Source organism: Hoplias malabaricus, chromosome 9, assembly GCF_029633855.1.
Source record: "Hoplias malabaricus isolate fHopMal1 chromosome 9, fHopMal1.hap1, whole genome shotgun sequence".
Taxonomy (NCBI): Eukaryota; Metazoa; Chordata; class Actinopteri; order Characiformes; family Erythrinidae; genus Hoplias; species Hoplias malabaricus.
Genome location: NC_089808.1, coordinates 72501 through 84761, shown reverse-complemented (window position 1 = coordinate 84761; position 12261 = coordinate 72501). Strand labels below are relative to the sequence as shown.

The 12261-nt window shown below is 39.6% G+C and overlaps 1 long non-coding RNA gene across 1 annotated transcript; it reads left to right on the top strand.

Moving 5' to 3' along the window:
- Nucleotides 1–3246: 3246 nt before the first annotated feature.
- Nucleotides 3247–3884, top strand: LOC136706908 (uncharacterized). The gene is made up of 3 exons (XR_010804164.1): nucleotides 3247–3402; nucleotides 3505–3697; nucleotides 3808–3884. It is a non-coding gene; the product is annotated as an uncharacterized lncRNA (long non-coding RNA).
- Nucleotides 3885–12261: the final 8377 nt, after the last annotated feature.

Here is a 12261-nt window from a genome sequence, read left to right as displayed (position 1 = left end):
GCTTAACACTGTGTTAACTCCAAATTCGGAATAGCGCCCCTGTAGCCTGGTGTGGGAACGGCTCCAGTGTGACCGTAGCGTTAAGATTTGCGACTGCTGATTGGCTGGGCTTTGGATAGACAACTGGAGCTGTGATTGGCTAGGAGCCCTCTCAATCATGATTGCATCGTCGTGTCAGTGGGCGGAGTTTCAGCGTGCTGAGGAGGCAGCACTTTGCATGGAGATTTTAGCAGACTGAAGTAACAGGTAAGAAATGGACTATAAAAATAATATAAGGATTTGTATATTTTGCACACATTTGCTAATGCCTTCGGGGGTGTGCATGAATGAAAAGCTAGTTTTTTATGAGGTCTGGGCAGACGATTAGGACCAAAAAAATAATGCTAAATCCCGCTTAGCATTTCTATGTGATTTTCAGTGTAATATTAGCATCAAGGTAACTTGTTATACAATTACTTAATTATCACAACTGGGTGAGTGCTAGTTTAGTCATTCTCTGTTGTTTATGGGATTTAATATGACTGGGTGAGTGCTAGTTTAGTCATTCTCTGTTGTTTATGGGGTTTAACCCCCTGGAGTCTGAGGGGTTTTCAGACACCCTGGTGTAGTCTGACATGCCTTGATTGTTTTACAAATTGTACGCATCTGAGAAAAAATCATTTCAAAGTGTTACACATGCATTTTTCAGAACTATCTCTGCAACAACAGTGTTGAATCAGTAAGAGTGTCATACATCTACATTTTGATTAAATTTACTCTAAACTTAGACTTTCCAAAAACCTATTTTCAGAAGTGCTGATATACTGTGAAAAAACACATTCTAAACATTTCTCACCGGGACCTTTGAGGTCAAAACTTTGTGAACACGGGTCTTGGCAACACACTGCTGATTCTACTTTTCATAAATTGTATGTAATTTTATACTTAGGACATAACAAATGTGAGGTGACACTCTGTTTTTCTCAGTCACTGGCTCCTACGTTGCATATGTATGAAGATAGGTGCGAAAACCGAGGTGCGAGGTCCCCACCCCACTGCCTAATGAATGGCCCATTAGCTGTCACTGCCACAGCTGTCAAAAGAGAAGAGACCAGAGGCAGAGTTTATCACAGTTTATTTCAAAAAAAGAGAACTAAACAAGCAATAAAAACAAAAAAATAAATAACTGGCATGAATTAAAATAAATGGAAAATGTGTTCACATGTAAACATAGTGATAATATACTAAAGATAGTCATACTGTATATCCTTGTGTGTGTATATATATTTGAGTCAGTTCAACAAAAGATGCCAGTCTCTAAAACAGTTTCTGTCTGGCTGCATGCAAAGGTAGACATCACACTGTTCACATTTCCATGGGGTTTTTGCATACCACACAGCTGTTCAACAAGCTCTTCCATGAATGCCTTGTGGGTCAGGCTGTCCTGTTGCATAAGTTGTTGTGGAGAATGTAGGCATTGGTAGCAGCAATGTCCAAGAAGTGAAGAAACAGTTTTCTGTACCACTTCAAAGTTTTGTGCTGAGTTGTGTAATGCAAAATGCTAAACTTGCAGAGCAGATGTGGAAGGACCATGTGTTTACACGTTGGTGGTTGCAGACTTGGTTGACGCCGTCGTCTTTGCTTGGAGGTGGAGTATTTTCCACATTTCTGAAAGAAAAATAATAAGAAATGTGAGCTTCTGAGCAGTTACAAAGATTAGCTATTCATGCCAACAGTCACTACAACTAATAATTACTTGTATTTCAAATACAGTACTTGTATATGACCTATGTATAGCAGTACATAGCATAACAAGCTACATAGGATGACACTATTACATTCACACAGGCCATTTACACATGACATTACCACACTAGGCTAAACATATACAGCCATAAGCCACACTTATGGTACTGGAGCCTCGCATGGTAATGTTAGCACTCTCAGCATGCACTCAGATTAGCAACAGGCTACACTTGAATGTCCCGTTTACACAACAGCAGGTTTTTTTTACATTAATTTATGCTTTCATATACAAAGGAATACTTATTTAATTTATTCTTTATTTTAATTTATCCGGAATTCGCGGAGTGTACACAGTAAGCGCGAAGCGTGGGTTTGTTTCATTTGAAAGGAAATATTTCACTTACCCTTCACAAAAACCCTCCTTCGGATCAATCCGCATCTCAAAATAAATCTTTCTTCGTCACTGTCCTCCCCGCTTTCGTCAGATGAGCTGAAATCCTCTTCATTTTCCAGAACAAAGCTCTCCTCCGCAGTGGCTCCAGCTCCCGTGAGTGCGACATGACGAAGCTCCACGTAAACAATTCCGCGACATGTGCTCTGTGTTTGGGCGTTTTCATGCAAATTATCAGCCAATGATCCTCCACTAGCAGCTGCCGAATTACCATAGTGTTAACATATGAATGGCAGAACGCGTCTATGGGCGGAACAAAAAAGCTTGTGCCTCAAAAATGTGCCGGTTGTTGTTTACGCTTCTCTCACAAGAATATAAATATATATATCGTTTCATCCTATATATAGTTGGAAAGTAGACCCTTCAAGGTTTCCGAGGTATGTTGTATTTTTTTTTTAGGATAAAATCTCGCAGAGTTATATACGTGTTTATGTGGAATTTCAATTTTATCCCGCCGGCATAGCCGACCTCAAAGGGTTAATATGACTGGGTGAGTGCTGATTAAGGTTTTCTCAGTTGTTTCAGGGGGTTAATTAAGCTGAGTGTCAGTTAAGCCATCCTCTGTTTGAGGTTTGCTGTGCCTTTGTGAGTCAGGGTTGAGTAAACCTTGGTCATCAGTTGTCACAGCGCACTCACCATATAGAAATATATAGCTTTTTCACTAATGCAGAGCTGTAGGTCATCAGCTGTACAAAAGATGAATAGATATTGAAATTCTAATAATAACATTGTGACATAAACAAGTACAACATTTTATCATATGAAGGAACAAAATAAAACTTAAATATTTTTGCTAGGAACAATAACACCAATAAAGAAGATGGCTGCCAGGGAGCCACGAAAGAGAAAACCTAATCCAAAAGAGGAGGCTGCATATTTTGCATCTGTTTGTAAGGACAAAGATGGGTTTGATGTGAAATACATAAATCAAGATAAAGGTAATTCAGTGTGTATGTTTAATTGTATATTATACAGAATAGCTCATGGAGTGTTTCCTATTAGCAACAAGCAGACTCAGGACTGTGGAATAGTAGTTTAACATCATCTCTGTTTTCTCATGTAGGCCGTGGGGTATTCAGCTGTGTCCATTTTGATAAGGGAGACTTTCTTTTAGAATACAGAGGAGAACTATTAAGCAAACATGAATGTGAAAAACGACAAAAAGTATATCATGATGCCCTGAATGTATTCATGTTTGAATTTCGCTACAATGGAAAGCTCTTTTGGTATGTATAATATTACATTATCTGTTAGCTTTGTAAAATATATGAGAATATATATGATTTGTATTATTCTAGTATCTGTTCTGATTTATGAATATTTTTCAGTGTTGATGCGTCTCTGGAAGATGGCTCTCTTGGGAGACTTGTGAACGATGACCATCTTAATCCAAATAGCAAAATGAAAACAATCACAATTGCAGGAAAACCCCATCTGGGTTTATTTGCAACAAGAAACATAAATCCTGGAGAAGAGATCACGTACAACTATGGTGACTCTGAATGGCCATGGAGATGCAAGGTATTTAAAGAAAAGCATTCACTGTAAATAAGAAGTTCAAAAATGCTAATTTAACAGTAATATATTGCTCTTATATTTGTTGCTCTAATTCATTGTATCTGTTTCCGAAGCCTGCAGTTATCAATACCAGCCTACAGACAGTTAATGAGGGAGACCAACTGCAACCAAAAAAACAGATACCTGAAGCAACATGTGAGGTAAGTAGTGATGTGTGAACATAATTCAGTTATTTCTCATAGAATTAATCTAGTGTGTGTGTATAGGTCCAGGTACAGTACGTTTAATAAGGACATAGATATGTACTGAAAAAAAGGTGTGAGAAAATGTCTCAGTTCTTTGTATCGATTAATGGAATATCTGTCTGTTAATGTGTCTGACATAAACCTTCTATGGTACTTACTGGGACTGCAGTGTTTACTGGGATTTTGTGTGTGTTACTGTGTAAGTCCTAGACCTGTTTTGTAAGGACTATGTTTTACAGGGACTTAGTTCATACTGATGGCAGCCTCTGTATATAGTGTAAGACAAAATAGTGTGTTAGCCCTAGACCTGTTTTGTAAGGACTATGTTTTACAGGGACTTAGTTCATACTGAAAAAAGGTGTGAGAAAATGTCTCAGTTCTTTGTATCGATTAATGGAAGATCTGTGTGTTAATGTGTGTGACAGAAACCTTCTATATATGGACTTTAGTACTTACTGGGACTGCGGTGTTTACTGGGAATTTGTGTGTGTTAGTGTATAAGTCCAAGACCTGTTTTGTAATGACTATGTTTTACAGGGACTTAGTTCATACTGATGGCAGCCTCTGTATATAGTGTAAGACAAAATTGTGATCTCAATGGCATCTGTTTCTGAAGCTCTAGCACATGTCCTAGATGATCTAGTACATAGTTTTCACACCCTTTCAGTAAATTGACCACAGAAGAACATATGACATAGGCCTAGCAATGATATTTGTTATATTCTCCCTGAAACTGCTAGATTGTTCCTGAGGAAGGACCTGTCAGTATTCCGATGCCAACCCTGCCACCTGTCAGAGAGATGGAACAGGTAACTTCTGATGAATTTTAAGATTACAAATCAGTTAAAGGATCTTTTGATATGAATGGTTGGATCATTGGGGGCTTTTCAAAGCTAAAGCATTTCTACCTGATGTGTGGAACCACATTTCTGATTTTATTTATTTATAGAATGTAGCTCAAGCAGATACTCTGGTTTCGCCCACCTCACTGTTGACCACGGAGGACCAACTGCAACCTGAGAATTGGCATCCACAGGTTCCAAGAGAAAGAACAAGAGAGGAAACTGAGAGGGATTGTGCTGTGAGTATCACAATATTATAGGCACTCTGTCACATACAGGTGTTGCAGTAAATCATATTTTAATCATATCGTTTATCATATTATTCTGTTAACGATTAGTATTTGTTTTGACTGTCCATGGTCCATAGTCAGATTTGTTTTGACAATTAATTACTGAGCACCTGAATTTTAAGTGAAAATTGTGGTTTTGTGACTACTCTGTCCAGGACCAAATGCAGCCTGAGAGAAAGAGTCCTGTCGCAACAAGGGAGCAGACTGAAAGGGTAATGTTAAATGCCTAAAATTTCAGGTGCCATATGTTTGAACACACATGCTCAACTGACAGTTTTTAAGTCTATAATAAATTGTACGGGTTGTGATTTTTTTCAGGTGCTGAAAAAGTTCTATCTGAGCCAAATCAATCAGTGTATATTATTAGAACTCTATAATTTTAGCTTACAAAATATCAAAAACCAAGCTGAACCCAAAATATATGCATTGTTAGCTGTGAACAGGGTTGAAACCTCAAAACATTAACACATGAACACAAGGTACATGTTCAGTCATGCATTTGTTTTTGTTGTTTTGAAACTCATATTGAACCACCACTGAATGTTGTGCATTGTTACACATACTAGTAAATGTATGTTTTACATGCACCATAGTGAGCAAACGTTCACACAATTTTGTGCCTTTGTTTGCTTGAACTTTAATAGTTTTGTGGCTTACTTTGAGAGAAGGTAATCCTGCCTGTTCCTGCCATGAAGAACAAGTTTTCAAAAAGTGAATCCTTTTTTCATGTAGGTTTAATAAATACTGGAACACCTTTTTCCATGTTCCTCTGAACAATTTATTTTTATTCTATAACTAGGGAGACTATGTGAAAGATCCGTGAAGGGGTCCCAATGCTCCACTGACAAATCAAAGTGTTGGAAAACTAAAGTAAATTAAATGCGCACTGAGCTTTTTTTACCATTAGAATTTACACTGTGTGATCCTCAAGACAATGACTGCAGAATTTTAAACTATAATTCTCTAGATTTTAATATATCCTCATCAGAAAATATCACTTTTGTCACCAGAACTGTGAACATGAAATAGCCCTTGCAACGGTTTCAAGCATGAACAAGTGTGTGGAATGTGTTGGACCAGTTGCATCACTCAAGTGGATTGGTCTACAGTGTAAAGGTCAGTAACAATTATTATTTAGATATTAGTGAAGTCACCATGTGACGTAGTTTTGGGAGCTAGACCACGCCTCAGTTACCTCTCCACAGCTCTATTTATACCCCTTCACTCTCACTACCACAGATACATCCGTACCCACGTCCACGATCTGCTCGTGGCCCATGAACGATTGGCAACCGTCTAATTTTGTGGGCACGGCTTTTGCGCACACGCCTCCGAGCCACCTCGAACTCCAGCCCAAACCTTCTGAGTTCGCCCCCCTCTCGGACGCTTCTCTGGGTGTGGTCTATGTTAGTAAATGACAGAAAATGATTAATAGCATGTCATTATGGATGTGCCTGTGAACTGTAAAATGTTTGATATGTCATTTTTTTAAACTGATTGTTAGTTGATGGATAGAAACATTTTAAACTCTAGATTTTGTTAAAATATATATATTATATAATTTACTCATCTAAAGTATTTGGGCTGTTTCCACATAATATACAATACATTTTTTAATTGTTCTTGTACCCCAATTTAAAGTATGATTGTTTGTGATATTGAGTGAAACCAGTCTAAACAGTTTAGAATAAAGTGGTGGGCTACATCAGTCCATCTCCTTGTGTAAAGGCTGCAGTTAATGTGTGATTTTAATTACAGATGCATCACTGTTTTAATATGTTTATCTTTTGTAGTCTGCTCTTCTTTCTGGCACAAGTCTTGCTTTAAAAAACTTGAGAAGAGTGGAACAGTCCCGGTGTCATGGGTATGTACATTCAAAGATGTTTTAAGAACGATTACCATTTGTTACAAAGCGTGTATAGTGATCTTCTATTTTCTGGTACTAGGGAAAAGGGGATTCAAGTTCTGATGAGGATAACTCTCAGTCAACAGATGAAGAATATGTGCCAGAGTCAGACTCAGACAGTGAATCAGACAGTTCAGTTGAGCTTGCATTAGAATGTGCAAACAAGAGCCAAGTCAATGAGCAGAAAGTCCCATTCACCAAATTTTGCGGTTTAAAGTTTTTTCGAAAATATGAAAGCAAAGGCAGTGGCAAACAGTGTCTAAAGCCCAGGAAAGAAGCATGTTTGTATGAAGAAGCTGATTTATTTTGCTATGAGGAGCAGTTGACTGGTATAGAGTCAGATCATGAATCAGACAGCTCTAGAGAATGGGAGGATATACTTTCACCGAAAGTTCAGGTCAAGCCAAGTTCCAATACTAACCTGTCATCAGAAGCTGCAGCATTAGGTAGTGGAACAAATGACTTGGTTTTATCCAGATCAGTAACTGTAATACCTACAAGGGTAAATCTATTGGATGTAAGTGGTGCATCTGGTGAGAGTGATTTGCATGAAGATCAAGATGCTTCAGTGACAGGACAGGATGATGCTATGGCTGTTCAATCATCTGTAATTTCTTGTTCTGAAAACAAGAAAAACTTTTGTTACATTTGTGGGAAACCACAGTCAAAACTTTCTCGCCACTTGAAAACCCACATGACAGAAGTTGAAGTTGCAGAAGCATTTTCTTTTCCAAAGTGCTCAAAAGAACGTAAACATTTGCTGGAAAAAATTAGGAATAAGGGCAACTATCAACATAATTCGGATGTTTTACAGAAAGGAAGTGGATTCCTTAAAGTAAAACGAAGACCAAATAGAGCTTGTGATTCAAAACAATTTGTACACTGCATGTATTGCAAAGGGATGTTTGTGCGTAAAGACCTGTGGAGACATGCAAGAAGATGTTCCTCAAACCCAGGAATACTAAACAAACAGGAAGGAAGAACCAAAGTTTTGGGTTTGGCAGCTCTGGCTGAGTCCACATTCTCACAACAGATATCCCAAGGAGTTTGGAAGCTCTTGAGTGCAATGAAGCAAGATGAGGTTGCCTCAGTAGTACGCAATGACTTCTGCATTCTTCAACTAGCACAGTGTTTCTTCAACAAACATGGGAATGACCCTACCAAATTTGAGTATATTCGTCAGAAGCTCCGTGAAATTGGGAGGTTTTTGTTGACTTTGCGCAGTGAGTCTTCTGTTCACAACCTAGAAGAAGCTGTAAAACCTGCTAATTTTTCTAGTGTTATTCAAGCTGTTAAGAAAGTCTCAGGTTATGACGAAGAAAGGAACTGCTACCAAACACCAAGCCTAGCACTGAAATTGGGGCACACATTGAAGAAGGTTTGTGAGATCATTCAATGTAGGGCCCTTATGGCAGAAGATGAAAATTTAATCAAGTCAACAGAGATCTTCAAAAAGCTGTATACCACCAAATGGTCAGAGCTAATCTCTCACACAGCTTTAAGTACACTAAATGAGGCAAAATTCAACAAGCCATTAACATTGCCTTTCACTCATGATGTTCAGCTTCTTCACAAGCACCTGGAGGCAGTTGCAGAGGCAGCATCTGAAAATCTGAAGAAGACACCCTCACCACAAAGCTATGCTGAGCTTGCCAAAACTACACTTGCAAGAATAATTGTTTTTAACCGAAGACGTGCAGGAGAGGTGTCAAAAATGCATCTTGCTAGTTTTCAAGAAAGAGATGAAACTCTTCTGCATGAGGATGTTGCAGTTGGTCTTTCAAATTTTGAACAGAAACTCTGCAACCATTTCAGCAGAGTTGAGATCAAAGGAAAAAGGGGGCGAAAGGTCCCTGTTCTTCTCTCACCAGACATGGTTGATGCTCTGACTCTATTGGTTACTACAAGGAAGTTATGTGGGGTTCCAGATGCAAACTGCTTCTTGTTTGCCAGACCCAGCTGTGAAAGCCATTACAGAGGTCAGGACTGTCTGCGGCTTTATTCAGTTCAGTGTGGCGCTCACAATCCAGAACACCTCCGATCAACACACTTGCGCAAACATGTGGCTACTCTCTCACAAATACTCAATCTAAAAAATAATGAACTGGATCAAGTCGCAGACTTCTTGGGACATGATATTCGTGTACACCGTGATTATTACAGGCTTCCAGAAGCGACTACTCAGCTCGCTAAGGTATCAAAGATTTTGCTGGCCATGGAAAAGGGATGTCTCTCCGATCTGCAAGGCAAATCACTTGATGAGATTGAGATTGAAGGTATGCATCTGTAGGTGTATTATGTTAGCACTGGAGACACATTAAATGCTATCAAAATGAAATTGTGAAAATGCTGCTGTATTGTTGAAGTGGGAACAAAATCTTCTCTTTTTTTTCTCTTGTCAGTTGCGCTTAACTTGACAAGTGGATCAAAATAAATAATTCTAATTTTTTTGTAATAAAATCATGTTACACTTGAATTATAAGTTGGAAATACAAGGTTTTGATTCGTCAGCAATGATATCTTGCATAACTTTTAACTAATGTAAAGTAGAATGTGTTACCAACTCAATTTTACTTGCTTATACTTTTAAGACGAGATCAACGCAACTGAAGACAGCAATGAAAGTGAACCTGATAATGAGGCAGTGGATGATGCTATGAGTGCCCCAAGACCGACCAGTGAGTTTTATATATATATATATATATATATATATATATATATATATATATATATATATATATATATAAGTACAGTACACCTTCTCATTCAATGTTTCTTTTATGTATTTATTTTTCCCCCAACATTAATGCAATTCCCTGTCTTTTAGGGATGCAGAAGACTCAGAACAGTTCGAACAGTGCTATTAGAAGGGCTCAAGGTATCTTATAGCCATATTTTATTTGGTCTGTTATGATTTGGGGCGGCATGGTGGTACAGCAGGTAGTGTCTCTGTCACAGCTCCAGGGTCCTGGAGGTTGTGGGTTCGAGTCCCGCTCCGGGTGACTGACTGTGAGGAGTGTGGTGTGTTCTCCCTGTGTCTGCGTGGGTTTCCTCCGGGTGACTGACTGTGAGGAGTGTGGTGTGTTCTCCCTGTGTCTGCGTGGGTTTCCTCCGGTTGCTCTGGTTTCCTCCCACAGTCCTCCCACAAAAACAAACGTTGGTAGGTGAATTGGAGACTCAAAAGGGTTTGTAGGTGTGAGTGTGTGACTGAATGTGTATATTCCTGCCTTGTGCCCAATGATTCCAGGTAGGCTCTAGACCCACCGTCACCCTGAACTGGATAAGCCGTATAATGAATGAATGTTATGATTTGTTATTCCAAGCCATTCTTTGAGAAAATGATCCTTGTTTGTGTGTTGTGCTTGGAATAAAGATGATCTGCTCCATTGTTTTAATTTCTTTTATTTTTTAATTCTATTCCCAGAAATGTCTATCCTGCCATGGTAATCAATTGGTTAATCTGACTTTTTATTTTCTTTGATAGTGTGTACTGATCACAGCCCAGAAGAGGTTGAAAACACTAAGAAGAGGACAAGAACACTGTGGTCTAAACAGGAGGTGATGGCTGTGATGAAACATTTCAAGCCTCACATAACAAAAGGGAAACTGGCCACAATGGCAGAATGTCAGCAGTGCAAGGATGCTGAGGATCCTGTGTTGAAGGACCGAAGTGCACAAAATATAAGAGACTTTGTTAGAAATAGAGGGATCACCTTTAAAAGGAAAATTCAATCTAAATGAAGATTTTTTTTCAAGGACATGGGCTTGATTTTTGTTCACTTAGTTCTTTAACCATCTGGGAAAAGTGTGGTTTTACACCTGCAGCATGTTAATTAAAGATGTGTTTAATTATTTGTTTGTTGTTATAACTGGAGCTGCAGTTAACACTAACAGAAGCGAGATGCTCATGTCCAGAGTTTGTTGTTTACAGGGACCTGTTCTGCTTAATCACATGTGTCTTTGGAATGCAACTGTTATGTTTGTGTTTGTATGTGATCAAGTACCAGTAAACCACCTCTGTCCTTATAATACAGTGAAATGGCCTTTTTTGTGTATTGTTAAATCAGTGTCCTGGCAAAGTAGGTATGACCTCACAAACCACAGTCTTGCCGTAGGCGGGAGATTTTCAGGATGTCCCCATATACAAGCATGTTGTCAGGTGGACATAGTAAGAGCTTACATTTGTGTAGAAACAAATTAAGGTGATATTTGGGTTCTGTAAAAATAGAGAATTTTTTTGGTGTTTCCAGCAGCGCTGTAGGGCAAAGGGAAAGGTGGGTCCCACTAAACCACGTTTTAACTGGTTTGGCAAGGGATGTCCTCATAAGACTTAAAGACCTGTATGTGTGTGTCTGACTGTGTGTGTGACTGTGTGTGTGTGTGTGTGTCTGACTGTGTGTGTGACTGTGTGTGTGTGTGTGTGTCTGACTCTGTGTGTGTGTGTCTGACTCTGTGTGTGTGTGTGTGTGTCTGACTCTGTGTGTGTGTGTGTGTGTCTGACTCTGTGTGTGTGTGTGTGTGTCTGACTGTGTGTGTGTATGTGTGTGTCTGACTGTGTGTGTGACTGTGTGTGTGTGTGTGTGTGTCTGACTCTGTGTGTGTGTGTGTGTGTGTCTGACTCTGTGTGTGTGTGTGTGTCTGACTCTGTGTGTCTGACTGTGTGTGACTGTGTGTGTGTGTGTCTGTCTGTTTGTGTGTGTGTGTGTGTCTGACTGTGTGTGTGTATGTGTGTGTCTGACTGTGTGTGTGACTGTGTGTGTGTGTGTGTGTCTGACTGTGTGTGTGACTCTGTGTGTGTGTGTGTGTCTGACTGTGTGTGTGTGTGTCTGACTGTGTGTCTGTGTGTGTGTGTCTGACTCTGTGTGTGTGTCTGACTGACTGTGTGTGTGTGTGTCTGACTGTGTGTGTGTCTGACTGTGTGTGTGTGTGTCTGACTGACTGTGTGTCTGACTGTGTGTCTGACTGTGTGTGTATGTGTCTGACTGACTGTGTGTCTGACTGTGTGTGTGTGTGTCTGACTGTGTGTGTGTGTCTGTGTGTGTGTGTCTGACTGACTGTGTGTGTGTGTGTCTGACTGTGTGTGTGTGTGTCTGACTGTGTGTCTGACTGTGTGTGTATGTGTCTGACTGACTGTGTGTCTGACTGTGTGTGTGTGTGTCTGACTGTGTGTGTGTGTCTGACTGTGTGTGTGTCTGTCTGTGTCTGTGTGTGTGTCTGTGTGTGTGTGTGTGTCTGACTGTGTGTGTGTGTGTGTGTGTGTGTCTGACTGTGTGTGTGTGTGTGT